Source organism: Bombina bombina, chromosome 1, assembly GCF_027579735.1.
Source record: "Bombina bombina isolate aBomBom1 chromosome 1, aBomBom1.pri, whole genome shotgun sequence".
Taxonomy (NCBI): Eukaryota; Metazoa; Chordata; class Amphibia; order Anura; family Bombinatoridae; genus Bombina; species Bombina bombina.
In genome coordinates, this window is record NC_069499.1 from 887,890,965 (window position 1) to 887,914,553 (window position 23,589).

The following is a 23,589-nucleotide window of genomic DNA, read 5'->3' on the forward strand; positions in this document are numbered from 1 at the left end:
TCTTTTGACCCCCCTTAAGTGGATCTCTTTTTACCCCCTTAAGTGGATCTTAGGGAAATGGTAAAATACGTGTTTCTTTATTTTTCAAGGAGAATCTAAATACTAATTTTCATGTCTGTAACATTGTCGGTTTTTGAGATACATGTATCCTCATAAATCAGCCCCCCCTTTTGACCCCCCTTAAGTGGATTTTGGGGAAATGGTAAAACACGTTTCTTTATTTTTCAAGGAGAATCTAAATACTAATTTTCACGTCTGTAACATTGTCAGTTTTTGAGATATAGGTATCCTCATAAATCAGCCCCCCCTCTTTTGACCCCCCTTTAGTGGATCTCTTTTGACCCCCTTAAGTGGATTTTGGGAAAATGGTAAAACACGTTTTTCTTTATTTTTCAAGGAGAATCTAAATAATAACTTTCATGTCTGTAACATCGTCGGTTTTTGAGATATAGGTATCCTCATAAATCTGCCCCCCTCTTTTGACCCCCTTAAGTGGATTTTGGGGAAATGGTAAAACATTTGTTTCTTTATTTTTTAAGGAGAATCTAAATATCAATTTTCACGTCTGTAACATTGTTGTTTTTTGAGATATATGTATCATCATAAATCAGCCCCCCTATTTTGACCCCCCTTAAGTGGATCTTGGGGAAATGGTAAAACAAGTGTTTCTTTATCTTTCAAGGAGAATCTAAATACAAATTTTTACGTCTGTAACATCGTCGGTTTTTGAGATATTGGTATCCTCATCAATCAGCCCCCCCCCTTTTAACCCCCTTAAGTGGATTTTGGGGTAATTGTAAAACATTTGTTTTATTATTTTTCAAGGAGAATCTAAATACCAATTTTCACGTCTGTAACATCGTCAGTTTTTGAGATATAGGTATCCTCATAAATCAGCCCCCCCTTTTGATCCCCTTAAGTGGATTTTGGGGAAATGGTAAACAGGTGTTTCTTTATTTTTAATGTAGACTCTAAATACCAATTTTCACGTCTGTAACATCGTCGGTTTTTGAGATATAGGTATCCTCATAAATCAGCCCCCCCTCTTTTGACCCCCTTAAATGGATTTTGGGGAAGTGGTAAAACACATGTTTCTTTATTTTTTAAGGAGAATCTAAATATCAATTTTCACATCTGTAACATTGTTGTTTTTTGAGATATATGTATCATCATAAATCCGCCCCCCTCTTTTGACCCCCCTTAAGTGGATCTTGGGGAAATGGTGAAACAAGTGTTTCTTTATCTTTCAAGGAGAATCTAAATACAAATTTTCACATCTGTAACATTGTCGGTTTTTGAGATATTGGTATCCTCATCAATCAGCCCCCCCTTTTAACCACCTTAAGTGGATTTTGGGGTAATTGTAAAACATTTGTTTTATTATTTTTCAAGGAGAATCTAAATTCCAATTTTCACATCTGTAACGTCGTCAGTTTTTGAGATATAGGTATCCTCATAAATCAGCCCCCCCATTTTGATCCCCTTAAGTGGATTTTGGGGAAATGGTAAAACAGGTGTTTCTTTATTTTTCAAGTAGAATCTAAATACCAATGTTCACATCTTTAACATCTTTGGTTTTTGAGCTATAGGTATCCTCATAAATCATCCCCCCTTTTGACCCCCCTTAAGTTAATTTCGGGAAATGGTAAAACATGTGTTTCTTTATTTTTAAAGGAGCATCTAAATACCAATTTTCACGTCTGTAACATCGTCGGTTTTTGACATATAGGTATCCTCAAAAATCAGTCCCCTCTTTTGACCCCCAGTAAGTGGATTTTTGGGAAATTGTAAAACACATGTTTCTTTATTTTTAAAGGAGAATCTAAATACCATTTTTCACGTCTGTAACATTGTCGGTTTTTGAGATATTGGTATCCTCATAAATCAGCCCCCCCTTTTGACCCCCCTTAAGTGGATTTTTGGGAAATGGTAAAACACGTGTTTCTTTATTTTTCAAGGAGAATCTAAATACCAATTTTCCTGTCTGTAACATCGTAGTTTTTTGAGATATAGGTATCCTCATAAATCAGCCCCCCTTATTACCCCCTTAAGTGGATTTTGGGGAAATGGTAAAACACGTGTTTCATTATTTTTCAAGGAGAATCTAAATACCAATTTTCACGTCTATAGCATTGTCGGTTTTTGAGATATAGGTATCATAATTCAGTCACCCCTCTTTTGACCCCCCTTAAGTGGATCTCTTTTTACCCCCTTAAGTGGATCTTAGGGAAATGGTAAAATACGTGTTTCTTTATTTTTCAAGGAGAATCTAAATACTAATTTTCATGTCTGTAACATTGTCGGTTTTTGAGATACATGTATCCTCATAAATCAGCCCCCCCTTTTGACCCCCCTTAAGTGGATTTTGGGGAAATGGTAAAACACATGTTTCTTTATTTTTCAAGGAGAATCTAAATACTAATTTTCACGTCTGTAACATTGTCAGTTTTTGAGATATAGGTATCCTCATAAATCAGCCCCCCCTCTTTTGACCCCCCTTAAGTGGATCTCTTTTGACCCCCTTAAGTGGATTTTGGGAAAATGGTAAAACACGTTTTTCTTTATTTTTCAAGGAGAATCTAAATAATAACTTTCATGTCTGTAACATCGTCGGTTTTTGAGATATAGGTATCCTCATAAATCTGCCCCCCTCTTTTGACCCCCTTAAGTGGATTTTGGGGAAATGGTAAAACATTTGTTTCTTTATTTTTTAAGGAGAATCTAAATATCAATTTTCACGTCTGTAACATTGTTGTATTTTGAGATATATGTATCATCATAAATCAGCCCCCCTATTTTGACCCCCCTTAAGTGGATCTTGGGGAAATGGTAAAACAAGTGTTTCTTTATCTTTCAAGGAGAATCTAAATACAAATTTTTACGTCTGTAACATCGTCGGTTTTTGAGATATTGGTATCCTCATCAATCAGCCCCCCCCCCCCCTTTTAACCCCCTTAAGTGGATTTTGGGGTAATTGTAAAACATTTGTTTTATTATTTTTCAAGGAGAATCTAAATACCAATTTTCACGTCTGTAACATCGTCAGTTTTTGAGATATAGGTATCCTCATAAATCAGCCCCCCCTTTTGATCCACTTAAGTGGATTTTGGGGAAATGGTAAACAGGTGTTTCTTTATTTTTAATGTAGACTCTAAATACCAATTTTCACGTCTGTAACATTGTTGGTTTTTGAGATATAGGTATCCTTATAAATCAGCCCCCCCTCTTTTGACCCCCCTTAAGTGGATCTTGGGGAAATGGTAAAACACATGTTTCTTTATTTTTCAAGGATAATCTAAATTCCAATTTTCACGTCTGTAACATCGTCGGTTTTTGAGATATAAGTATCCTCATAAATCAGCCCCCCCCCTCTTTTGACCCCCTTAAATGGATTTTGGGGAAGTGGTAAAACACATGTTTCTTTATTTTTTAAGGAGAATCTAAATATCAATTTTCACATCTGTAACATTGTTGTTTTTTGAGATATATGTATCATCATAAATCAGCCCCCCTCTTTTGACCCCCCCTTAAGGGGATCTTGGGGAAATGGTGAAACAAGTGTTTCTTTATCTTTCAAGGAGAATCTAAATACAAATTTTCACATCTGTAACATTATCGGTTTTTGAGATATTGGTATCCTCATCAATCAGCCCCCCCTTTTAACCACCTTAAGTGGATTTTGGGGTAATTGTAAAACATTTGTTTTATTATTTTTCAAGGAGAATCTAAATTCCAATTTTCACGTCTGTAACATCGTCAGTTTTTGAGATATAGGTATCCTCATAAATCAGCCCCCCATTTTGATCCCCTTAAGTGGATTTTGGGGAAATGGTAAAACAGGTGTTTCTTTATTTTTGATGTAGAATCTAAATACCAATTTTCACGTCTGTAACATCATTGGTTTTTGAGATATAGGTATCCTCAAATTTGAAAATAATGCACTGTAAATGTCAGAAATGGTTTTCTTTCGATCACTGATAAAAAATAAATTTAAAAAATCTACTCCAGGTTAAATCTTGCTGCTGTCTATGTCCACTTTGTTTCAGATCTATCTCTATAAACAAGCTAAGGTTTGATATGTAACACTTCATAAATACCAATTACAGGATTATTAGTAAAACCTGATATAATTAACTGATGTATAATTAAATCATTACTGGTTCTTATCCTCCACAAACTGAATCATCCATGTTCTATTCCTGTCTCTTGTAACACAGCCAACACTGATTGCAAATGATTGCTCTGAGCATGCTACATGATACTTATGCATTTTTCTTTCAGTTTGCACAGGGCTCATTGGTGCTGAGAAAATCCAAATCCTGGTTATTGTTGATAGAGCTGGAGTTACTGTACTGGGGCCAAGGAAATGGGAGATACTGCCACTGTTTTAATTTCCTGATGAATGAGTACCTACAATGTTAAATAGCCTAGTATGCAGCTTCTTTATATGCATAGCCCATAAGTTAGTGTGTTGTGTGGAGATGTACTCAGAAGTGAAAACTGTGAGTCAACTGATCCCTATGCTAGGGTTTAAAGTGACTTCAAACCCATTTTTTTTCTTTCATGAATCAGATGAAGTATATGATTTTAAACAACTTTCCAATTTATTTCTCTTATTAAATTTGCTTCATTCTTTTGGTATACTTTGTTAAAGGAGTAGCAATGCACTACTAAGAGCTAACTGAACACATCAGGTTACCCAGTAACAAGTCATATATGCACAGCCACCAATCAGAAACTAGTTCCCAGTAGTGCATTGCTGCTTTTGAGGCTACCTAGGTATGATTTTCAAGAAAGGATACCAAATGAAGGAAGCAAATTAGATAATTAAAGTAAATTGGAAAGTTATTTAAAATAGTATGCTTTACATAAATTATAAAATAAATGTTTGTCCCTTTTATGCAGTGCTGCTCTAAGGAGAGTGCTCTGGGTTCAGTGTGGATCTAAAGGTGAGCAATGAAGCTAGGACCCAATTATATCTTACCTTGCTTCCAGTTGTCAGAGCAGCAAAGCCGAGTATGTGGGAAGGCACATTTTCAGTAAGAGCGGTGGATTCTATGTCCTTGCAGCACGGAATAAGTTGGTGGAAGAAGCTTGTTACTGCCAAGGGCTGCTGCACAGTTTGTTGCTTGTATTTGTGCACACAAACCTCAATAAAAGATATTAAAAAAAAAAAAAAAAAGAGAGAGAGAGAGAGGACCAGGACTGGGGAATTTTTTCAGATTATTTGAAATTTGGTAAACATTGTGGTAATGCAGCAGGTAAGGCCAAAACTTAGAAAGGTAGACTTGATTACCTAAATATGGAGAAATGGAAGAGAGGAGATATGATAGATTAAGGGATTTAAAGGGACAGTAAAGTAAAACTTGAACTTGAATGATTCAGTTAGTGCATACGATGTTAACCACTTCGCTCCTAAGTCATTTTCACACCCCTTTGCTGAAGCTCTTTTTAGTTTTTTCGTCGTTATTGCAATTACAGATTAATCCATTTCTATGGTGTACATAGCACCACAGGAATCATTGTTTCCAATTTTATTTCAAACTCAAACTTCCATTCACCTTCCCAAAACACTATAATTTAGAATTTATATCAATATTTTCCATGAACTGAAAATTAGAAGATAAAGGGCCAAACAGATAACAGTTACGCACAAACAATATCCGGTTTATCGCGGCTGTTTGTGTGCATCAGAAGGAGCGCTCGTATTACAAGTATAAAGTAAATGCGAATGAGTGAGCGCAACCATGATTTACGCTAGAATGATTACCGCAACTTCTTAATAACACTATCAATAAAAATTATTAAAAAAATAAAAATCCACAAACAAGTTATAAGGCCTCAGGTGTTCAAACAAAAAAGGCATGCAAAGGGCTTTAACATAGAGATACATACATATGCATCTATGTATTTTTAAATATACATATATAGATATTCCTATATTTATCTGTATATATCAATACCTATATATATATATATGCAAAATAGAAATGGCTGCAGCACTCCACTTTTTTTAAATAGCATTAATAAATGGTAATGAAAATCACTAACAAGAAAATATTTCACATAATTCACAGATAAGATAATGAACTGTTAAGGTCACTTTATATATATCTTTCTCATATTAACACTAAGTATTCAAAAAAAGAAGGTGTCTAAAAAATCACATATGTTTAGAATCACAAGGTTTTTTGTATAAGAAACGCATAGTTATGATTATGAAACAAAATCACTGTTTATTGATTATTTTTATGTTGTTGAAAGAATATGTATCATTACAATTGTAATTATGTACACCTGTATTTTGTCACATGGACTGCCTATAAAAGGTGGAGTTGGATTATGTACTAATCACTTGGCTTGAGAAAGGGCAGAAGCCCGAAACGTCGCCTGTATTTCACTGCTTGTAATAAAAATGTTATAAAATTCAACCTGGAGTGCTGCAGCCATTTCTATTTTGCATATTAATACCTGTCAAGGTGAGACAGCGGCTGCTTGCACCCTTACTGAGGACAGAATTGGTGCTGGACGTTAACTTGCTTATATATATATATATATATATACATATTTCATCACAATTTTTCTCCTTTTCAAAAGCATTTCTTGTCCAACGTTTCAGCTCTAATTTGGGCTTTTGTCAAGGTATACATAGGCATAGATATATTCTTTAACAAAATAATATCACATATACATAGAAATATGTATTTATGAATAAACAGAACATATTCTTCTATGTGAAGAACATTGGAATGGGAAATATTAATATTTTCATGTTGGTTTAGCACACTTTAGAAAATGTGATTGGGTTTGAGCTCGAGTCAGGTGGTTTTTCCCACTTTTAGCGCTCCATTGTAGTTTATGGTTGAATAGATTAACACGGTCGTGATGTTCAAAATTTGGCTTTTTGTGCACATCAGGTTAGTGCGTGAGCAAAAACTTTTTACTTTCAACTTGCAATATGAGCGCTACCCGGAGTTAACGTTTGAGCTCCACTCATAATCTGGCCCAAAATTTATTATTTGTACAGAAAATGAGTAGGTATAATATATATAAACATAAAATATTTTTCTAAGTAAAGGTCACTCTATTGCACAATTAAGATTCCAAATAATAGATCACATACAGAGCCCTAGACGAGCCCTAGAGCCCTAGACGTGGTGGCAATAGAGAATTGCTTCTCAAAAAACGTGAGGCATTTTGGATTAATAAATTAGATTGCTTAATCCCCAATGGTATGAATAGGGAACTTGATTTAAGTGTATTCCTGTAAAGTAAAATATTTTTATCTTTATACAATTCCTTTTCTGGCATTTAATTTTATATTTTGACATTTTGATATCTGCTCTTCAACAAATGTGATTGTTCTCTTTTTTTTAAAAATATTTTTTGTAAAATAAAATTGTATGTTTGATATAGGTTAGACCACTAGATGGCAATAGAGGTTAAGAAAAATGTATACCTAAGTAATTAAGTGGAAAGGTGTGGTCTCACCTGACTGATGGCTATTTAAAGGTGATTAAGTCTAACAAACACTATGTGAACATGACTAAGGGATAACCACCACGAAACGTCGTTCAATTTTTACCTGCTCCTACTATGTGTTAAATAAAGGAACTTTTTATATGAGAAGTGCTGCTGCTGCATTTTTTGAAGATAAAATATTTTATGATATTAGATACAATTTAAAATTACACAATATTTTGATTCCCCAGAGTGGTGACGTTTCGACAATTTCTGCATGTTTCAGCCCCTGCCCAAACTCCCTCAGCGCTTATATTTAACAAAAACAAAACAAAATAATTGTACCAAAAGTCATCCTATATGGAATTTCACAAAATATCACATATTTTTACGTTCTCTCAGTGCTCCCATTTATTTGGATTCTTAATTGTTTTTATTAGTTTAGTTAAACATGGATCTATGAGCCCTAGAGGCCTATTTATCAAAGTGTCAACCGAAAATACGCCGAAATTCCGCATTGTAATTATTGCGAGATTGATCCGACCTAGTTATCAAAGCCTCAAGATCGGCAAATGTTGAAATTTGTGATGTAACATACGATCCCGCAATCTCAATCCGACGCAGATCGATGCTTACGTCATTACAGATGTTCCGAATACACATTCGGCTCTATGTGACACTTTTTCCAAATGATCAAACTTCTAACAGGTACGCTTGCGGATATTCCGACGCATCGTACCTGGTTTTCAATCTGCCACCCTTGAGGCCGCGGATGCCATAGAAATCAATGGGAGTATGAAAACACTGAAAGCTTATGTTCGATGCTGCAAGAGAATGAAGCATACCCCATTGATTTCTATGGTAGAAAAAAAGTTATGTTTACACCTAACACCCTAACATAAACCCTGAGTCTAAACACCCATAATCTGCCCGACATCGCCGACACAAATAAAATGTATTAACTCCTATTCCGCCGCTCCCCGACATCGCCGCCACTAAATAAACTTATTAACCCCTAAACCTCTGGCCTCCCACATCACCACCACTAACTAAACCTATTAACCCCTAAACCGTCATCCCCCCATCGCAAAAGACTAAATTAAGCTATTAACCCCTAAACCTAACAACCCCTTAACTTTAAATTAAAATTACAACATCCCTATCTTCAAATAAATTCAAACTTACCTGTAGAATTAAAATAAACTAATTTTAAACTATTAATTAACCAACTATTATACTACAATTAAATTAAACTACCAATTAAATCAACTAAATTGCATATTAAAAAACCTAACCCGGGGGCGTGTCTAAGCTGCAGCCATGGCCAGACGTGTTTTTTGGTAGCTCTGCTATTAACCCTCAATATCTGGATAATCTACAACCTATACCTTGCAATATTATCTTTTTTATTATCAAAGAAGGACTAGCGATCAAGTGATGACTCTTTTATTTACTTTCCCTCAAACGGAGATCCTAGATGACTCAGATGGCAGGCTGCGGCCTATATAAAACTTTTCTATTATCTTCCCCCCACCGGTTCCTTGGTTTCCGGGTAGAGAGCTTATACTTTGAACTCTAACACACCCAGGGGCACCTTTGAGAAGCCGGGAGGAGTAACTGTAGCGACTTAATAACAGCCAGCCAGAACGACTGCTCTACTTCACCATGGAGGAAGATATTCAAGCCCTCTTACATCTACTCGCTCTTAAAATGGACAGCCACCTCGCCTCTCTACGAATGGATCTGAGATTAGAGAGACCCAGCGCAGAGCAAGAAAACGTAAACATAAATACGGGTAAGACCCTACCCGCTACGATGGAACATGTAGAAGGAGTTGTCCATAGAGACTCCCTTCCCTGTGGGGATAGAGCTGATAGTTTGAAGGAGCCCACTGGGACTACTGTGAAGATCCTGACTCAGCCTAAACATGAAGCCGGTACCCGCCCAACCAGAGAAGACTTACCCGATACTGCCGAGTGGATACCGGATCCCCTGGAGACACGGTCATTGAGGAGTAAGTCGCAACTGGGCCAGTTCCTGCAACGCTCTAGAGCACGCTATCTTTTGACTGTCCTGATGGAGTCTCCGGGTGAATCCTCTTCGTTCCCCTGTCTACCTCAGATCTTTGGGCATTTGAAGATGGAGCCTATTTTGCATACACGCTCCTACACCTACCTCTACATACGGACTGGCATCGGATGAACGGTACTTCCCCATAGCGGGTCCCTGATCCTCTAGCCCGGATACCACAAGGTCGACCCTTACCTGTCCCCCTCATATTGGCGTGACAAGACTGTAAAGCCACTCATGACAACGTAACAGTTTGAAATATGGGTCTGGACAGTAGGTTGCCTATAGTTATACTGTTAGCTTTATTACATTCCCTATATCTACAACCCCAAGTTAGAAAGCTAAGGAACAATGTAACAGTTATTTACTCTCCTCTTAATGCCTTTATTTGAGTCACTTGCGGGGCTGCAGAGCAGGTAACCACTGTTTTATATTGTAAGATGTTAGGTCTCTAGTTTCCTTAGTGCAGTTTATATGGAGGCTTATTCATGAAACGCCATTACCTCACGCATATACTTAAAATATAGTGTAGGTGTTTAGCCCACAAAAAAAAACAACAACAAAAAAAAACCTTACCGGAAGATCATAGCAAACATTTAGCATAGATTCTATACCAGAAGCTAGATACCTAGGTAAATCTGCACGGTAATGTGTTGCATTCAGATAATCCCTGCATAGACTTATAGCAGAATCTTGTATTGATCTAAAATGTCACATTACTTGTTGTTTTTTATATAACTCTCACTCCAGCACTCCTTATGCTTATTTTCCTAGGTGTTTTTCCCTTAACGAGGATTTATAGACACTTTTATTATGTTTACTTTATATGTTACCATAACAGGTTTGTTGGTTGACTTGCACACTTAATGTTATATTTTTCCTACAGGTATTGCATAGAGTACCCATTGCATAACACCCTATCCCAAGGTCCTACTCATTCAACCTAAATATAGCCTCTGATTATCTTGGGAAATTATCCTCATCTAGTACCTCAAATTTTTAGTCTATGGTATTTGTTACTCATTTGACCTTTGTTTTAGTTCCCATAAATCTATCTTTAATGTGCTGTACCTATTCCTCTCTATAGTCATATCAGGTCAATTCCTTACCCATACTTAGGCTCCACCCCTCGGTTACTACATACCAAGTTAAGCTAGCTCTACATTATCATAGGAACCCCCTCTCAGCTATATTTTTTACTCTTAAGAATATGTTTTAGAAACATAGCCCACTATAAGGTATTTACAAGTTTTAGAACAACTCTGTATCCTCATTGAGGAATTTTTGCTCTACTCAGCAGCTTGCTACGTTGTATTCCCTCCCTCTTACGCCCTGTATGGCTTAACCTAGATATTTTGTTAGATATTTTGTACCGAGCAAGATTCACCCCTGTCGTCAAATTCCCGCCTCTACATACTCTTCCTTGGCCCCCACGACCCCACATAGCCAACCTTACTGGACTAGGTCCCCTGTTGACAATCTCCAGTTGTTACATCTACCCTCAATTACTTTCCCTAAGAAAACCGGTTCATATTATTAAACTATCCCCCTTTCCCTTTTCCTACCCTATTTCGAGCGGCTCTTGCCCGCTGCATCCCCTCCCCCCATAAAACTATAAAGCTAATTCCTCCCTAGCCTTAATTTAATCTGAACAGATACTCTAATTTATTTTCTACACAGCTCAGAGAGGATCACTTTTGTTTTCGTTATCTTATTGTCTTTATTATAAAACTGAAGTCTCACTATGGATTGCCCAAATGTATAATAATGCTTGAAACATTTGTATATATAATGTCCATCTATCTAATAATACTGTATATGTATTTTCTGTAACTGTGTTGGGTCACTCTTTTTATATTGTATTTGAGTATGACTTCAATAAAAATTGTTAAAAAAAAAACAAAAAAAAAAAAAAAAAAACCTAACCCTACTAAAATTATTTAAATATACAATTAAACATTATTACAAAGTCCTAAATTACAAATAAAAAACCCCCGAAGTTACAACCCCCCCCACTAAATTACAAAAAATAACAAACCAAATTATCAAAAAAAATTTTTTTACGCCTAATCTAATAGCCCTATCAAAATAAAAAGCCCTAGCCTACAATAAACTACCAATGGTCCTTAAAAGGGCTTTTTGTGAGGCATTGCCCCAAAGATAACAGCTCTTTTACCTGGCAAAAAAAAATACAAACACACCCCCCAACAGTAAAACCCACCACCCAACCAACCCCCCCCAAATAAAAAACTATCTAAAATTACCTAAGATACCCATTGCCCTGAAAAGGGCATTTAGCTCTTTTACTGCCCAGACCCTAATCTAAAAATAAAACCCACCCAAAAAGACCTTAAAAAAACCTAACACTAACCCCCAACGATCCACTTACAGTTCTTGAAATCCTGCTTAAAGGATCTATCCAGGCTGCAAGAAGTCTTCATCCATGCGGCAAGAAGTCTTCATCCAGGCGGTTTCTTCTATCTTCATCCAGCCGGCGCGGAGTGGGTCCATCCTGAAGACATCCGGCGCAGAGCATCCTCTTCATAAGGTCTATGCCGTACACTGATTCTTCAATGCAAATGAAGCAATCCAAGATGACGTCTCTTGCATTTCAATCAGCCAATAGAAATTAGAGCCACTAAAATCTTATTGGCTGTTCCAATCAGCCAATAGGATTGAGCTCTCATCCTATTGGCTGCTCCAATCAGCCAATAGGATTGAGCTCTATTCTAGACCATATGAAGAGGATGCTCTGCACCGGATGTCTTCAGGATGGACCCGCTCTGCGCTGGCTGGATGACAATAGAAGAGGCCATCTGGATGAAGACTTCTTGCCGCCTGGATGAAGACTTTGCCGGCTGGATGGATCCTTCAAGCGGGACTTCAAGAACTGTAAGTGAATCGTCAGGGGTTAGTGTTAGGTTTTTTAAGGTTTTATTTTTAAATTAGGGTCTGGGCAGTAAAAGAGCTAAATGCCCTTTTAAGGGCAATGCTCATAAAAATGCCCTTTTCAGGGCAATGGGTAGCTTAGGTTATTTTAGACATTTTTTATTGGGGGGGTTGGTTGTGTGGTGGGTTTTACTGTTGGGGGGGAGTGCTTGTATTTTTTTTGCCAGGTAAAAGCTGTTATCTTTGGGGTAATGCCCCACAGAAGGCCCTTTTAAGGGCCATTGGTAGTTTATTGTAGGCTAGGTTTTTTTTATTTTGGGGGGCTTTTTTATTTTGATAGGGCTATTAGATTAGGTGTAAAAAAATTTTTTTTTGCTAATTTGCGCCTAGATTTAGAGTTCTGCGTTAGCCGTCAAAACCAGCGTTAAGGGCTCCTAACGCTGGTTTTGCCCGCCCGCTGGTATTTAGAGTCAGTCAGGAAAGGGTCTAACGCTCACTTTCCAGCCGCGACTTTTCCATACCGCAGATCCCCTTACGAAAATTGCATATCCTATCTTTTCAATGGGATCTTCCTAACGCCGGTATTTAGAGTCTTGGCTGAAGTGAGCGTTAGAACTCTAAAGACAAAACTCCAGCCGCAGAAAAAAGTCAGGAGTTAAGAGCTTTATGGGCTAACACCGGTTCATAAAGCTCACTAACACCCATAAACTACCTATGTACCCCTAAACTGAGGTCCCCCCACATCGCCGCCACTCTAATACATTTTTTTAACCCCTAACCTGCCGACTGCACACACCGCCACCTACATTATCCCTATGTACCCCTATTCTGCTGCCCCTAATATCGCCGACACCTACATAATATTTATTAACCCCTAATCTGCCCCTCCCAATGTCGCCGCTACCTACCTACACTTATTAACCCCTAATCTGCCGACCGGACCTCGCCGCTACTCTAATAAATGTATTAACCCCTAAAGCTAAGTCTAACCCTAACACTAACACCCCCTTAAGTTAAATATAATTTTTATCTTACGAAATAAATTAACTCTTATTAAATAAATTATTCCTATTTAAAGCTAAATACTTACCTGTAAAATAAACCCTAATATAGCTACAATATAACGAATAATTATATTGTAGCTATTTTAGGATTTATATTTATTTTACAGGCAACTTTGTATTTATTTTAACTAGGTACAATAGCTATTAAATAGTTAATAACTATTTAATAGCTACCTAGCTAAAATAATTACAAAATTACCTGTAAAATAAATCCTAACCTAAGTTACAATTAAACCTAACACTACACTATCAATAAATACATTAACTAAACTACCTACAATTACCTACAATTAAATCAACTAAACTAAATTACAAACAAAAAAACCCCCACTAAATTACAAAAAATAAAAAAAGATTACAAGAATTTGAAACTAATTACACCTACTCTAAGCCCCCTAAAAAAATAACAAAGCCCCCCAAAATAAAAAAATGCCCTACCCTATTCTAAAATAAAAAGTTAACAGCTCTATTGCCTTTTGCAGGGCATGCCCCAAAGAAAACAGCTCTTTTGCCTGTAAAAAAAAACATACAATACCCCCCCCAACATTACAACCCACATACCCCTAATCTAACCCACACAAACCCCCCTTAAAAAACCTAACACTAAGCCCCTGAAGATCTTCCTACCTTATCTTCACCCAGCCGGGTATCACCGATCCGTCCAGAAGAGGGTCCGAAATCTTCATCCTATCCGGACAGAAGAGCTCCTCCAGAGGGTCGGAAGTCTTCATCCTATCCGGGCAGAAGAGGACATCCGGACTGGCAGACATCTTCATCCAGACGGCATCTTCTATCTTCTTCCATCCGGCGCGGAGCGGGACCGTCTTGAAGCAGCCGACGCGGAGCCATCCTTCTTCACCGACGGACTAATGACGAATGAAGGTTCCTTTAAATGACGTCATCCAAGATGGCGTCCCTCGAATTCCGATTGGCTGATAGGATTCTATCAGCCAATCGGAATTAAGGTAGGAAAAATCTGATTGGCTGATTGAATCAGCCAATCAGATTCAAGTTCAATCCGATTGGCTGATTGGATCAGCCAATCAGATTGAGCTTGCATTCTATTGGCTGTTCCGATCAGCCAATAGAATGCGAGCTCAATCTGATTGGCTGATCCAATCAGCCAATCGGATTGAACTTGGCTGATTGGCTGGTTAATAATTATAATATAGGGGTCGGCTTTGTTAGGGGCAGCAGATTAGGGATACATAGGGATAATGTAGGTTGCGGCGGTGTCCGGAGCGGCAGATTAGGGGTTAATAATATAATGCAGGTGTCAGCGATAGTGGGGTCGGCAGATTAGGGGTTAATAAGTGTAAGGTTAGGGGTGTTTAGACTCGGGGTTCATGTTAGGGTGTTAGGTGCAGACTTAGGAAGTGTTTCCCCATAGGAAACAATGGGGCTGCGTTAGGAGCTGAACGCTGCATTTTTTTTTCAGCTCAAAATGCCCCATTGTTTCCTATGGGGAAATCGTGCACGAGCACGTTTTTGAAGCTGGCCGCTACCGTAAGCAACGCTGGTATTGAGAGTTGAAGTGGCGGTAAATTATGCTCTACGCTCCCTTTTTGGAGCCTAACACAGCCCTTCAGAGAACTCTAAATACCAGCGGTATTTCAAAGGTGCGGGGGGGGGGAAACACGCGTAGCTAACGCACCCCTTTGGTCGCAAAACTCTAAATCTAGCCGTTGGTTTGTTATTTTTCATAATTTAGTGTTTTGTTTTTTTTGTAACTTAGTTATTTTTTATTTGTAATTTAGGACTTTGTAATTTGAATTTAAAGTTAAGGGGTTGTTAGGTTTAGGGGTTAATAGCTTCATTTAGTTTTTTGCGATGTGGGGGGCTGATGGTTTAGGGGTAATAGGCTTAGTGGTGGTGATGTGGGAGGCCAGAGGTTTAGGTGTTAATAAGTTTATTTAGTGGTGGCGGTGTCGGGGAGCAGCAGGATAGGGGTTAATAACTTTATTTAGGTTGTGGCGGTGTCGGGGAATGGTGGAATAGGGGTTAAACATTTTAGTATAGTGGCAGCGTTTAGTGAAATTGTATAAATAAAGTTGGGGAAAAGCCGAATAGACGCAAGAGCGATGACTGCTAGTTAACAACAGTCTGATGCTCATCGCCCCGTACTTCGTGTGCGTGTTTTTGATGGCTTTTTTTATAAATAATAAGAGCTTATTGAGATCCGCGGCCACGATGTTTGGCGATGTTAGGCGAGCGTATTTATGCTGGCAAATGCAACATAGTTGACGCTTTGATAACTATCCCCTCTAATATTAACACAACAAAATGAGTCTAGCGGTTACTGCCAGGTTATATCATTATTACTATGACGATCATTTTGTGGCCACATAAGGACACGAAATCCCTTTTCTGAATTGTGGAACCTTATTCTTTCAAATGAGGGGTCTTATAATATATTTCTATGGTGAAAGGGTAATAAAGGCCTCTTAACAATTGCCAAAACCCACATAGAACCAATGTTGTGAGGTAGTTGTCATTGTTATGACAAACATCTGGCCGCGTGACAGACACAGATTCATTACATCTATGGTTCTGTCAGATGATCACTGAAGCCATGGTCAATAGCCACCTGGGCATTGACCCCTCCTTCAAAAGAGGGTTCACTTGTCCCACTGCATTGCTTACTTTGGGGTGCTAAGATCCCTTTTGTAGCCCAGAGCATGATAAAACTTACCTAGAAAACAGGTGATTGCATTTCTATGGGGACATGAGACCCTCTTTTGAAAATGGGTAACCCCCTCTTTCATGTGAGGGGTATTGCGTGCATATGTGTTGTATGCTGTCTTTAGGGGATAGGGGCTCCTTTGAAGTCATTGCCCCCTATACAATAAATACATTAGGCAGGTGATTACCCTTTTAAAGCAATCACCTACTAATTACAGGGATATAAGACCCCACAATGGAAAGAGGAGGTTTAACTCTGTGTTTTCATAGAGTGTATACTACTCTGTATTTTACTGGGAAAAGGTCTCTAAAAGTGAATTCCCTTAAAGTTGCAATTAACGGCAGAAGCTATTAAAAGGGATGTTTCCCTAAACTGGAGGGTATCCCTAACAAAGTCCCTATCTACCCCTTCTTGTGCTAGAGGAATAAGTGACCCTTCTTATGAAAGGACACTTGTGAACCAATGACAAGAGGCATGTGTGTTAAGCCACCATCCAGCAGCTAGCTCCCAGTAGTGCATTGCTGTTCCTTTGATAAAAGGAGTAAATTAGAAAGTTGTTTAGTATTGTATGATCTGTCTGAATCTAGAAAGTGAAATTGTAATGTTACAATTTACAGAAAGGGTAGTTGATTAAAAGAATAGTCTTCCATTAAATGTAAAGACTAAGACTGTGGGGGACGTCAGGAATGCCAGGGATAAGCATTAGACTATGGCAGACTTTATGGGCCTATGTTTTATATCTGCCATAAAAGTCTATCGGCTAGATTACGAGTCTTGCGTTATGAGTAAAAAAGCAGCGTTTTTTACTACCGCTTCTATTACGAGTCTTGCAGATTTAGGGGCACCGCACACTTTTTTGGCCTTACCGCAAATCAACTTACACAATTTGCGTATAGTCTATTATCAATGGGACTTCCATAGCTCCGATATTACAAGCTTGTCCTGGGAGGCCAAAAAGTGAGCGGTACACCCTATCCCATCAAGATTCGTAACGCATTCTAAAGTCAGTAGTTATGAGTTTTACACTACAACCAGAGGAGTAACTAGAAACCACAGGGCCCAGGTGCAAGAATCTAAGAAGGGACCCTCCACCACCCCTCCCCCTCCAAAAAAAGGTGAATTTAATACATATTTTGTTTTTTATTTTACATTTAACACAGAAAAAAAAGTGAATCAGATAACATGTCTGCAAAAGGAGTTACCCTGTGCCCACAGTCTGTGAGATGGTCTGACCCCCTATTACTGTATATAGTGACACTGTTTAACCCACCAGTACTGTATATAGTGAGTTAGTGACATAGTCTGTAATCTGCCGGTGAGATGGCTGGCCTGACCCTACCTGCCCAGTACTTTATAAAGTGACCACAGTAGTCTGTGACATGGTCCACCCCCATACTGTATATAGTGGTACTGTACAGGGAGTGCAGAATTATTAGGCAAGTTGTATTTTTGAGGATTAATTTTATTATTGAACAACAACCATGTTCTCAATGAACCCAAAAAACTCATTAATATCAAAGCTGAATAGTTTTGGAAGTAGTTTTTGGTTTGTTTTTAGTTATAGCTATTTTAGGGGGATATCTGTGTGTGCAGGTGACTATTACTGTGCATAATTATTAGGCAACTTAACAAAAAACAAATATATACCCATTTCAATTATTTATTTTTACCAGTGAAACCAATATAACATCTCAACATTCACAAATATACATTTCTGACATTCAAAAACAAAACAAAAACAAATCAGTGACCAATATAGCCACCTTTCTTTGCAAGGACACTCAAAAGCCTGCCATCAATGGATTCTGTCAGTGTTTTGATCTGTTCACCATCAACATTGCGTGCAGCAAGCAACCACAGCCTCCCAGACACTGTTCAGAGAGGTGTACTGTTTTCCCTCCTTGTAAATCTCACATTTGATGATGGACCACAGGTTCTCAATGGGGTTCAGATCAGGTGAACAAGGAGGCCATGTCATTAGATTTTCTTCTTTTATACCCTTTCTTGCCAGCCACGCTGTGGAGTACTTGGACGCGTGTGATGGAGCATTGTCCTGCATGAAAATCATGTTTTTCTTGAAGGATGCAAACTTCTTCCTGTACCACTGCTTGAAGAAGGTGTCTTCCAGAAACTGGCAGTAGGACTGGGAGTTGAGCTTGACTCCATCCTCAACCCGAAAAGGCCCCATAAGCTCATCTTTGATGATACCAGCCCAAACCAGTACTCCACCTCCACCTTGCTGGCGTCTGAGTCGGACTGGAGCTCTCTGCCCTTTACCAATCCAGCCACGGGCCCATCCATCTGGCCCATCAAGACTCACTCTCATTTCATCAGTCCATAAAACCTTAGAAAAATCAGTCTTGAGATATTTCTTGGCCCAGTCTTGATGTTTCAGCTTGTGTGTCTTGTTCAGTGGTGGTCGTCTTTCAGCCTTTCTTACCTTGGCCATGTCTCTGAGTATTGCACACCTTGTGCTTTTGGGCACTCCAGTGATGTTGCAGCTCTGAAATATGGCCAAACTGGTGGCAAGTGGCATCTTGGCAGCTGCACGCTTGACTTTTCTCAGTTCATGGGCAGTTATTTTGCGCCTTGGTTTTTCCACACTCTTCTTGCGACCCTGTTGACTATTTTGAATGAAACGCTTGATTGTTCGATGATCACGCTTCAGAAGCTTTGCAATGTTAAGAGTGCTGCATCCCTCTGCAAGATATCTCACTATTTTTGACTTTTCTGAGCCTGTCAAGTCCTTCTTTTGACCCATTTTGCCAAAGGAAAGGAAGTTGCCTAATAATTATGCACACCTGATATAGGGTGTTGATGTCATTAGACCACACCCCTTCTCATTACAGAGATGCACATCACCTAATATGCTTAATTGGTAGTAGGCTTTCGAGCCTATACAGCTTGGAGTAAGACAACATGCATAAAGAGGATGATGTGGTCAAAATACTCATTTGCCTAATAATTCTGCACTCCCTGTATAGTGACGCTGTTTACCCCCTGCCCCCCCATGCTGTAGTAACAAGGTCTGTTATTTGCTGGTTCCACAAACATACACACACACACATACATGTATAAATACACACACAGTCACATACACACACCCACACACACCATACACACACACATAAACACCAATGGGTAAAACAGAAACACTAACCCCTGTAGTCATGTCACACTCACATGATATCAGTGCAGGCAGTGGTAGGTTAACGTTTTTTATAAAAAAAAAAAAAAAAATTATAATAAAAAAAAATGTTTTTTTTTAAGCTGGGCCCCCACCCTCAGGGGCCCAGTCGCACCTGCGACCTCTGCACCCCCTGTAGTTTCGCCCCTGACTACAACACTGTAGCATAAAACATAACTAAAGTGATAAAAAGTACACTAACACCCATAAACTACCTATTAACCCCTAAAATGAGGCCCTCCCGCATCGCAAACACTAAAATTAAATTATTAACCCCTAATCTGCCCCTCCGGAAATCACTACATCATACATCACCACTATATTAAACATATTAACCCCTAAACCGCCATACTACTGCCTCGCAAACATTAGTTAAATATTATTAACCCCTAATTGGCTCTCCCTAACATCGCCGCCACCTACCAACATTTATTAACCCCTAATCTGCCACCCTCAACGTCGCCGCCACCATTTTAAATGTATTAACCCCTAAATCTAAGTCTAACCCTAACACCCCCTAACTTAAATATAATTAAAATAAATCTAAATAAAACCTACAATTATTACCTAAATTAATCCTATTTAAAGGGACAGTAAAGTCAAAACTAAACCTTCATGATTCAGATAGGGCATGCAATTTTAAACAACTTTCCAATTTACTTTTATCATCAAATTTGCTTTGTTCCCTTGGTGGTATTTTTGAAAAGCTAAACCTAGGTAGGCTCAAACTGATTTTTAAACCGTTGAAAACCGCCTCTTAGCTCAGAGCATTTTGAAAGTTTTTCACAGTTAGACAGTACTAGTTCATGTATGTCATATAGATAACATTGTGCTCACTCCCGTGGAGTTACTTAGGAGTCGGTACTAATTGGCTAAACTGCATGTCTGTCAAAAGCACTGAGATAAGGGGGCAGTCTGCAGAGGCTTAGATACAAGGTAATCACAGAGGTAAAACATATATTAATATAACAGTGTTGGTTTATGCAAAACTGGGGAATGGGTAATAAATCTATCTATCTATCTTTTTATACAATAAAAGTTCTGGCGTAGACTGTCCCTTTAAAACTAAATACTTACCTATAAAATAAACCCTAAGCTAGCTACAAATATAACTAATAGTTACATTGTAGCTAGCTTAGGGTTTATTTTTATTTTACAGGCAAGTTTGTATAGTATTTATTTTAACTAGGTAAATACAATTAACTAAATTAAATACAATTAGCTAAATTACAAAAAAACACACTAAATTACAGAAAATAAAAAACAAATTACAAGATCTTTAAACTAATTACACCTAATCTAATAGCCCTATCAAAATAAAAAAAAGCGCCCCCAAAATAAAAAAACCCTAGCCTAAACTAAACTACCAATAGCCCTTAAAAGGCCTTTTGCGGGGCATTGACCCAAAGAAATGAGCTCTTTTACCTGAAAAAAAAAAATACAAACAACCCCCCCAACAGTAAAACTCACCACCCACACAACCAACCCCCCAAATAAAACTCTAACTAAAAAAACCTAAGCTCCCCATTGCCCTGAAAAGGGCATTTGGATGGGCATTGCCCTTAAAAGGGCATTTAGCTCTATTGCTGCCCAAAGCCCTAACCTAAAAATAAAACCCACCAAATAAACCCTTAAAAAAACCCTAACCACTAACCCCCTGAAGATCCACTTACAGCCAATAGGATTGAGCTTGCATTCTATTGGCTGTCCCAATCAGCCAATAGAATGCAAGCTCAATCCTATTGGCTGATTGTATCAGCCAATAGGATTGAAGTTCAATCCTATTGGCTGATTGCTTCAGCCAATAGGATTTTTTCAACCTTAATTCCGATTGGCTGATAGAATTCTATCAGCCAATCAGAATCTAAGGGACGCCATCTTGGATGACATCACTTAAAGGTACCTTCATTCTTCGGGTTGTCGTCGTTAGAAGAGCATGGTCCGCGCCGGATGTCTTGAAGATGGACCCGCTCCGCGCTGGATGGATGTAGATAGAACATACCATCTGGATGAAGACTTCTGCCCGTCTGGAGGACCACTTCTTCCGGCTTGGATGAAGACTTCTCCCGGCTTCGTTGAGGACTTCTTGCTGCTTCGATGAGGACTTCTCCCAGCTTCGTTGAGGATGGATGTCGGAACTTCAAAACTGTAAGTGGATCTTCAGGGGGTTAGTGTTAGGTTTTTTTAAGGGTTTATTGGGTGGGTTTTATTTTTAGGTTAGGGCTTTGGGCAGCAATAGAGCTAAATGCCATTTTAAGGGCAATGCCCATCCAAATGCCCTTTTCAGGGCAATGGGGAACTTAGGTTTTTTTAGTTAGGGTTTTATTTGGGGGGTTGGTTGTGTGGGTAAAAGAGCTGATTTCTTTGGGTCAATGCCCTGCAAAAAGGCCTTTTAAGGGCTATTGGTAGTTTAGTTTAGGCTAGGGTTTTTTTTATTTTGGGGGCGCTTTTTTATTTTGATAAGGCTATTAGATTAGGTGTAATTAGTTTAAAGATCTTGTAATTTGTTTTTTATTTTCTGTAATTTAGTGTTTGTTTGTTTTTGTAATTTAGCTAATTGTATTTCATTTAGTTAATTGCATTTAATTTAAGTAATTTATTTAATTGTAGTGTAGTGTTAGGTGTTAGTGTAACTTAGGCTAGGTTTTATTTTACAGGTAAATTTGTATTTATTTTAGCTAGGTAGTTATTAAATAGTTAATAATTATTTAGTAACTATTCTACCTAGTTAAAATAAATACAAAGTTGCCTGTAACATAAAAATAAAACCTAAGCTAGCTACAATGTAACTATTAGTTATATTGTAGCTAGCTTAGGGTTTATTTTATAGGTAAGTATTTAGTTTTAAATAGGAATAATTTATGTAATAATTGTAGATTTTATTTAGATTTATTTTAATTATATTTAAATTAGGGGGTGTTAGGGTTAGTTAATAAATGTAATATAGTGGCAGCGACGTTGGGGGTTGCAGATTAGGGGTTAATAAATGTAGGTAGGTGGCGACGATGTTAGGGACAGCAGATTAGGGGTTAATAATATTTAACTAGTGTTTGCGAGGCGGGAGTACAGCGGTTTAGGGTTTAATATGTTTGTTATAGTGGCAGCGACGTTGGGGGCGGAAGATTAGAGGTTAACAACATTATGTAGGTGTCGGTGATGTTGTGGGCAGCAGATTAGGGGTTAATAAATATAATGTAGGTGTCGGCGATGTTGGGGGCAGCAAATTAGGGGTTCATAAGTATAATGTAGGTGGCGGCGATGTCCGGAGCGGCAGATTAGGGGTTCATAAGTATAATGTAGGTGTCGGCGATGTCGGGGGCGGCAGATTAGGGGTTAATAAGTGTAAGATTAGGGGTGTTTAGACTCTGGGTTCATGTTAGGGTGTTAGGTGTAATCATAAAATGTGTTTCCCCATAGGAATCAGTGGGGTTGCGTTACTGAGTTTTACGCTGCTTTATTGCAGGTGTTAGACTTTTTCTCAGCCGGCTCTCCCCATTGATGTCTATGGGGAAATCGTGCACGAGCACGTACAACCAGCTCACCGCTGACTTAAGCAGCGCTGGTATTGGAGTTAGTTATGGAGCACAATTTTGCTCTACGCTCACTTCTTGCCTGTTCACGCCGGGTTTGTAAAAACCTGTAATACCAGCGCTGTAGGAAAGTGAGCAGTGACAATAACGTGCAAGTTAGCAATGCACCCCTCATAACGCAAAACTCGTAATCTACCTGAATGTTTCTATGTTTGGGTTACTTCTGCTTCTGATTGGCTCACCAGCAGCTCCTGAGCAGGTCTTTACTTTTGCTTAACCCTCTGGTGGTAGTTGCACATTTAGGGTTGCCACCCGTCCCTTAAAATACAGAACACTTATAAGTTACACATGCTGCAGGGTGTGCAGGGAGGAATATGTATAGTGCCTATGAATAGTGCTGTCCATAAACACAATACATGTTCCTTCCTGCAAACCCTGCAGCATGTGTAACTCATAATTGTCCAGGAAAACATGGCTGAGGTGGCAACCCTATGCACATTGTTAAAGGTATTCTTGCAAATTAGAACATATCATTTTTGCATTAGAATGTCCCTTTTAAAAACACAAATTGCATATATAAATATATGTTTGTATTTTTTATAGTTTTTTAAATACATGTGGTATTTACAAATTTCAAACCTGTTCTCAGGCCTCCTCAACAGGCCAGATTTTCAGGATTACTTTAGATGAGACCAGGTAAAATAA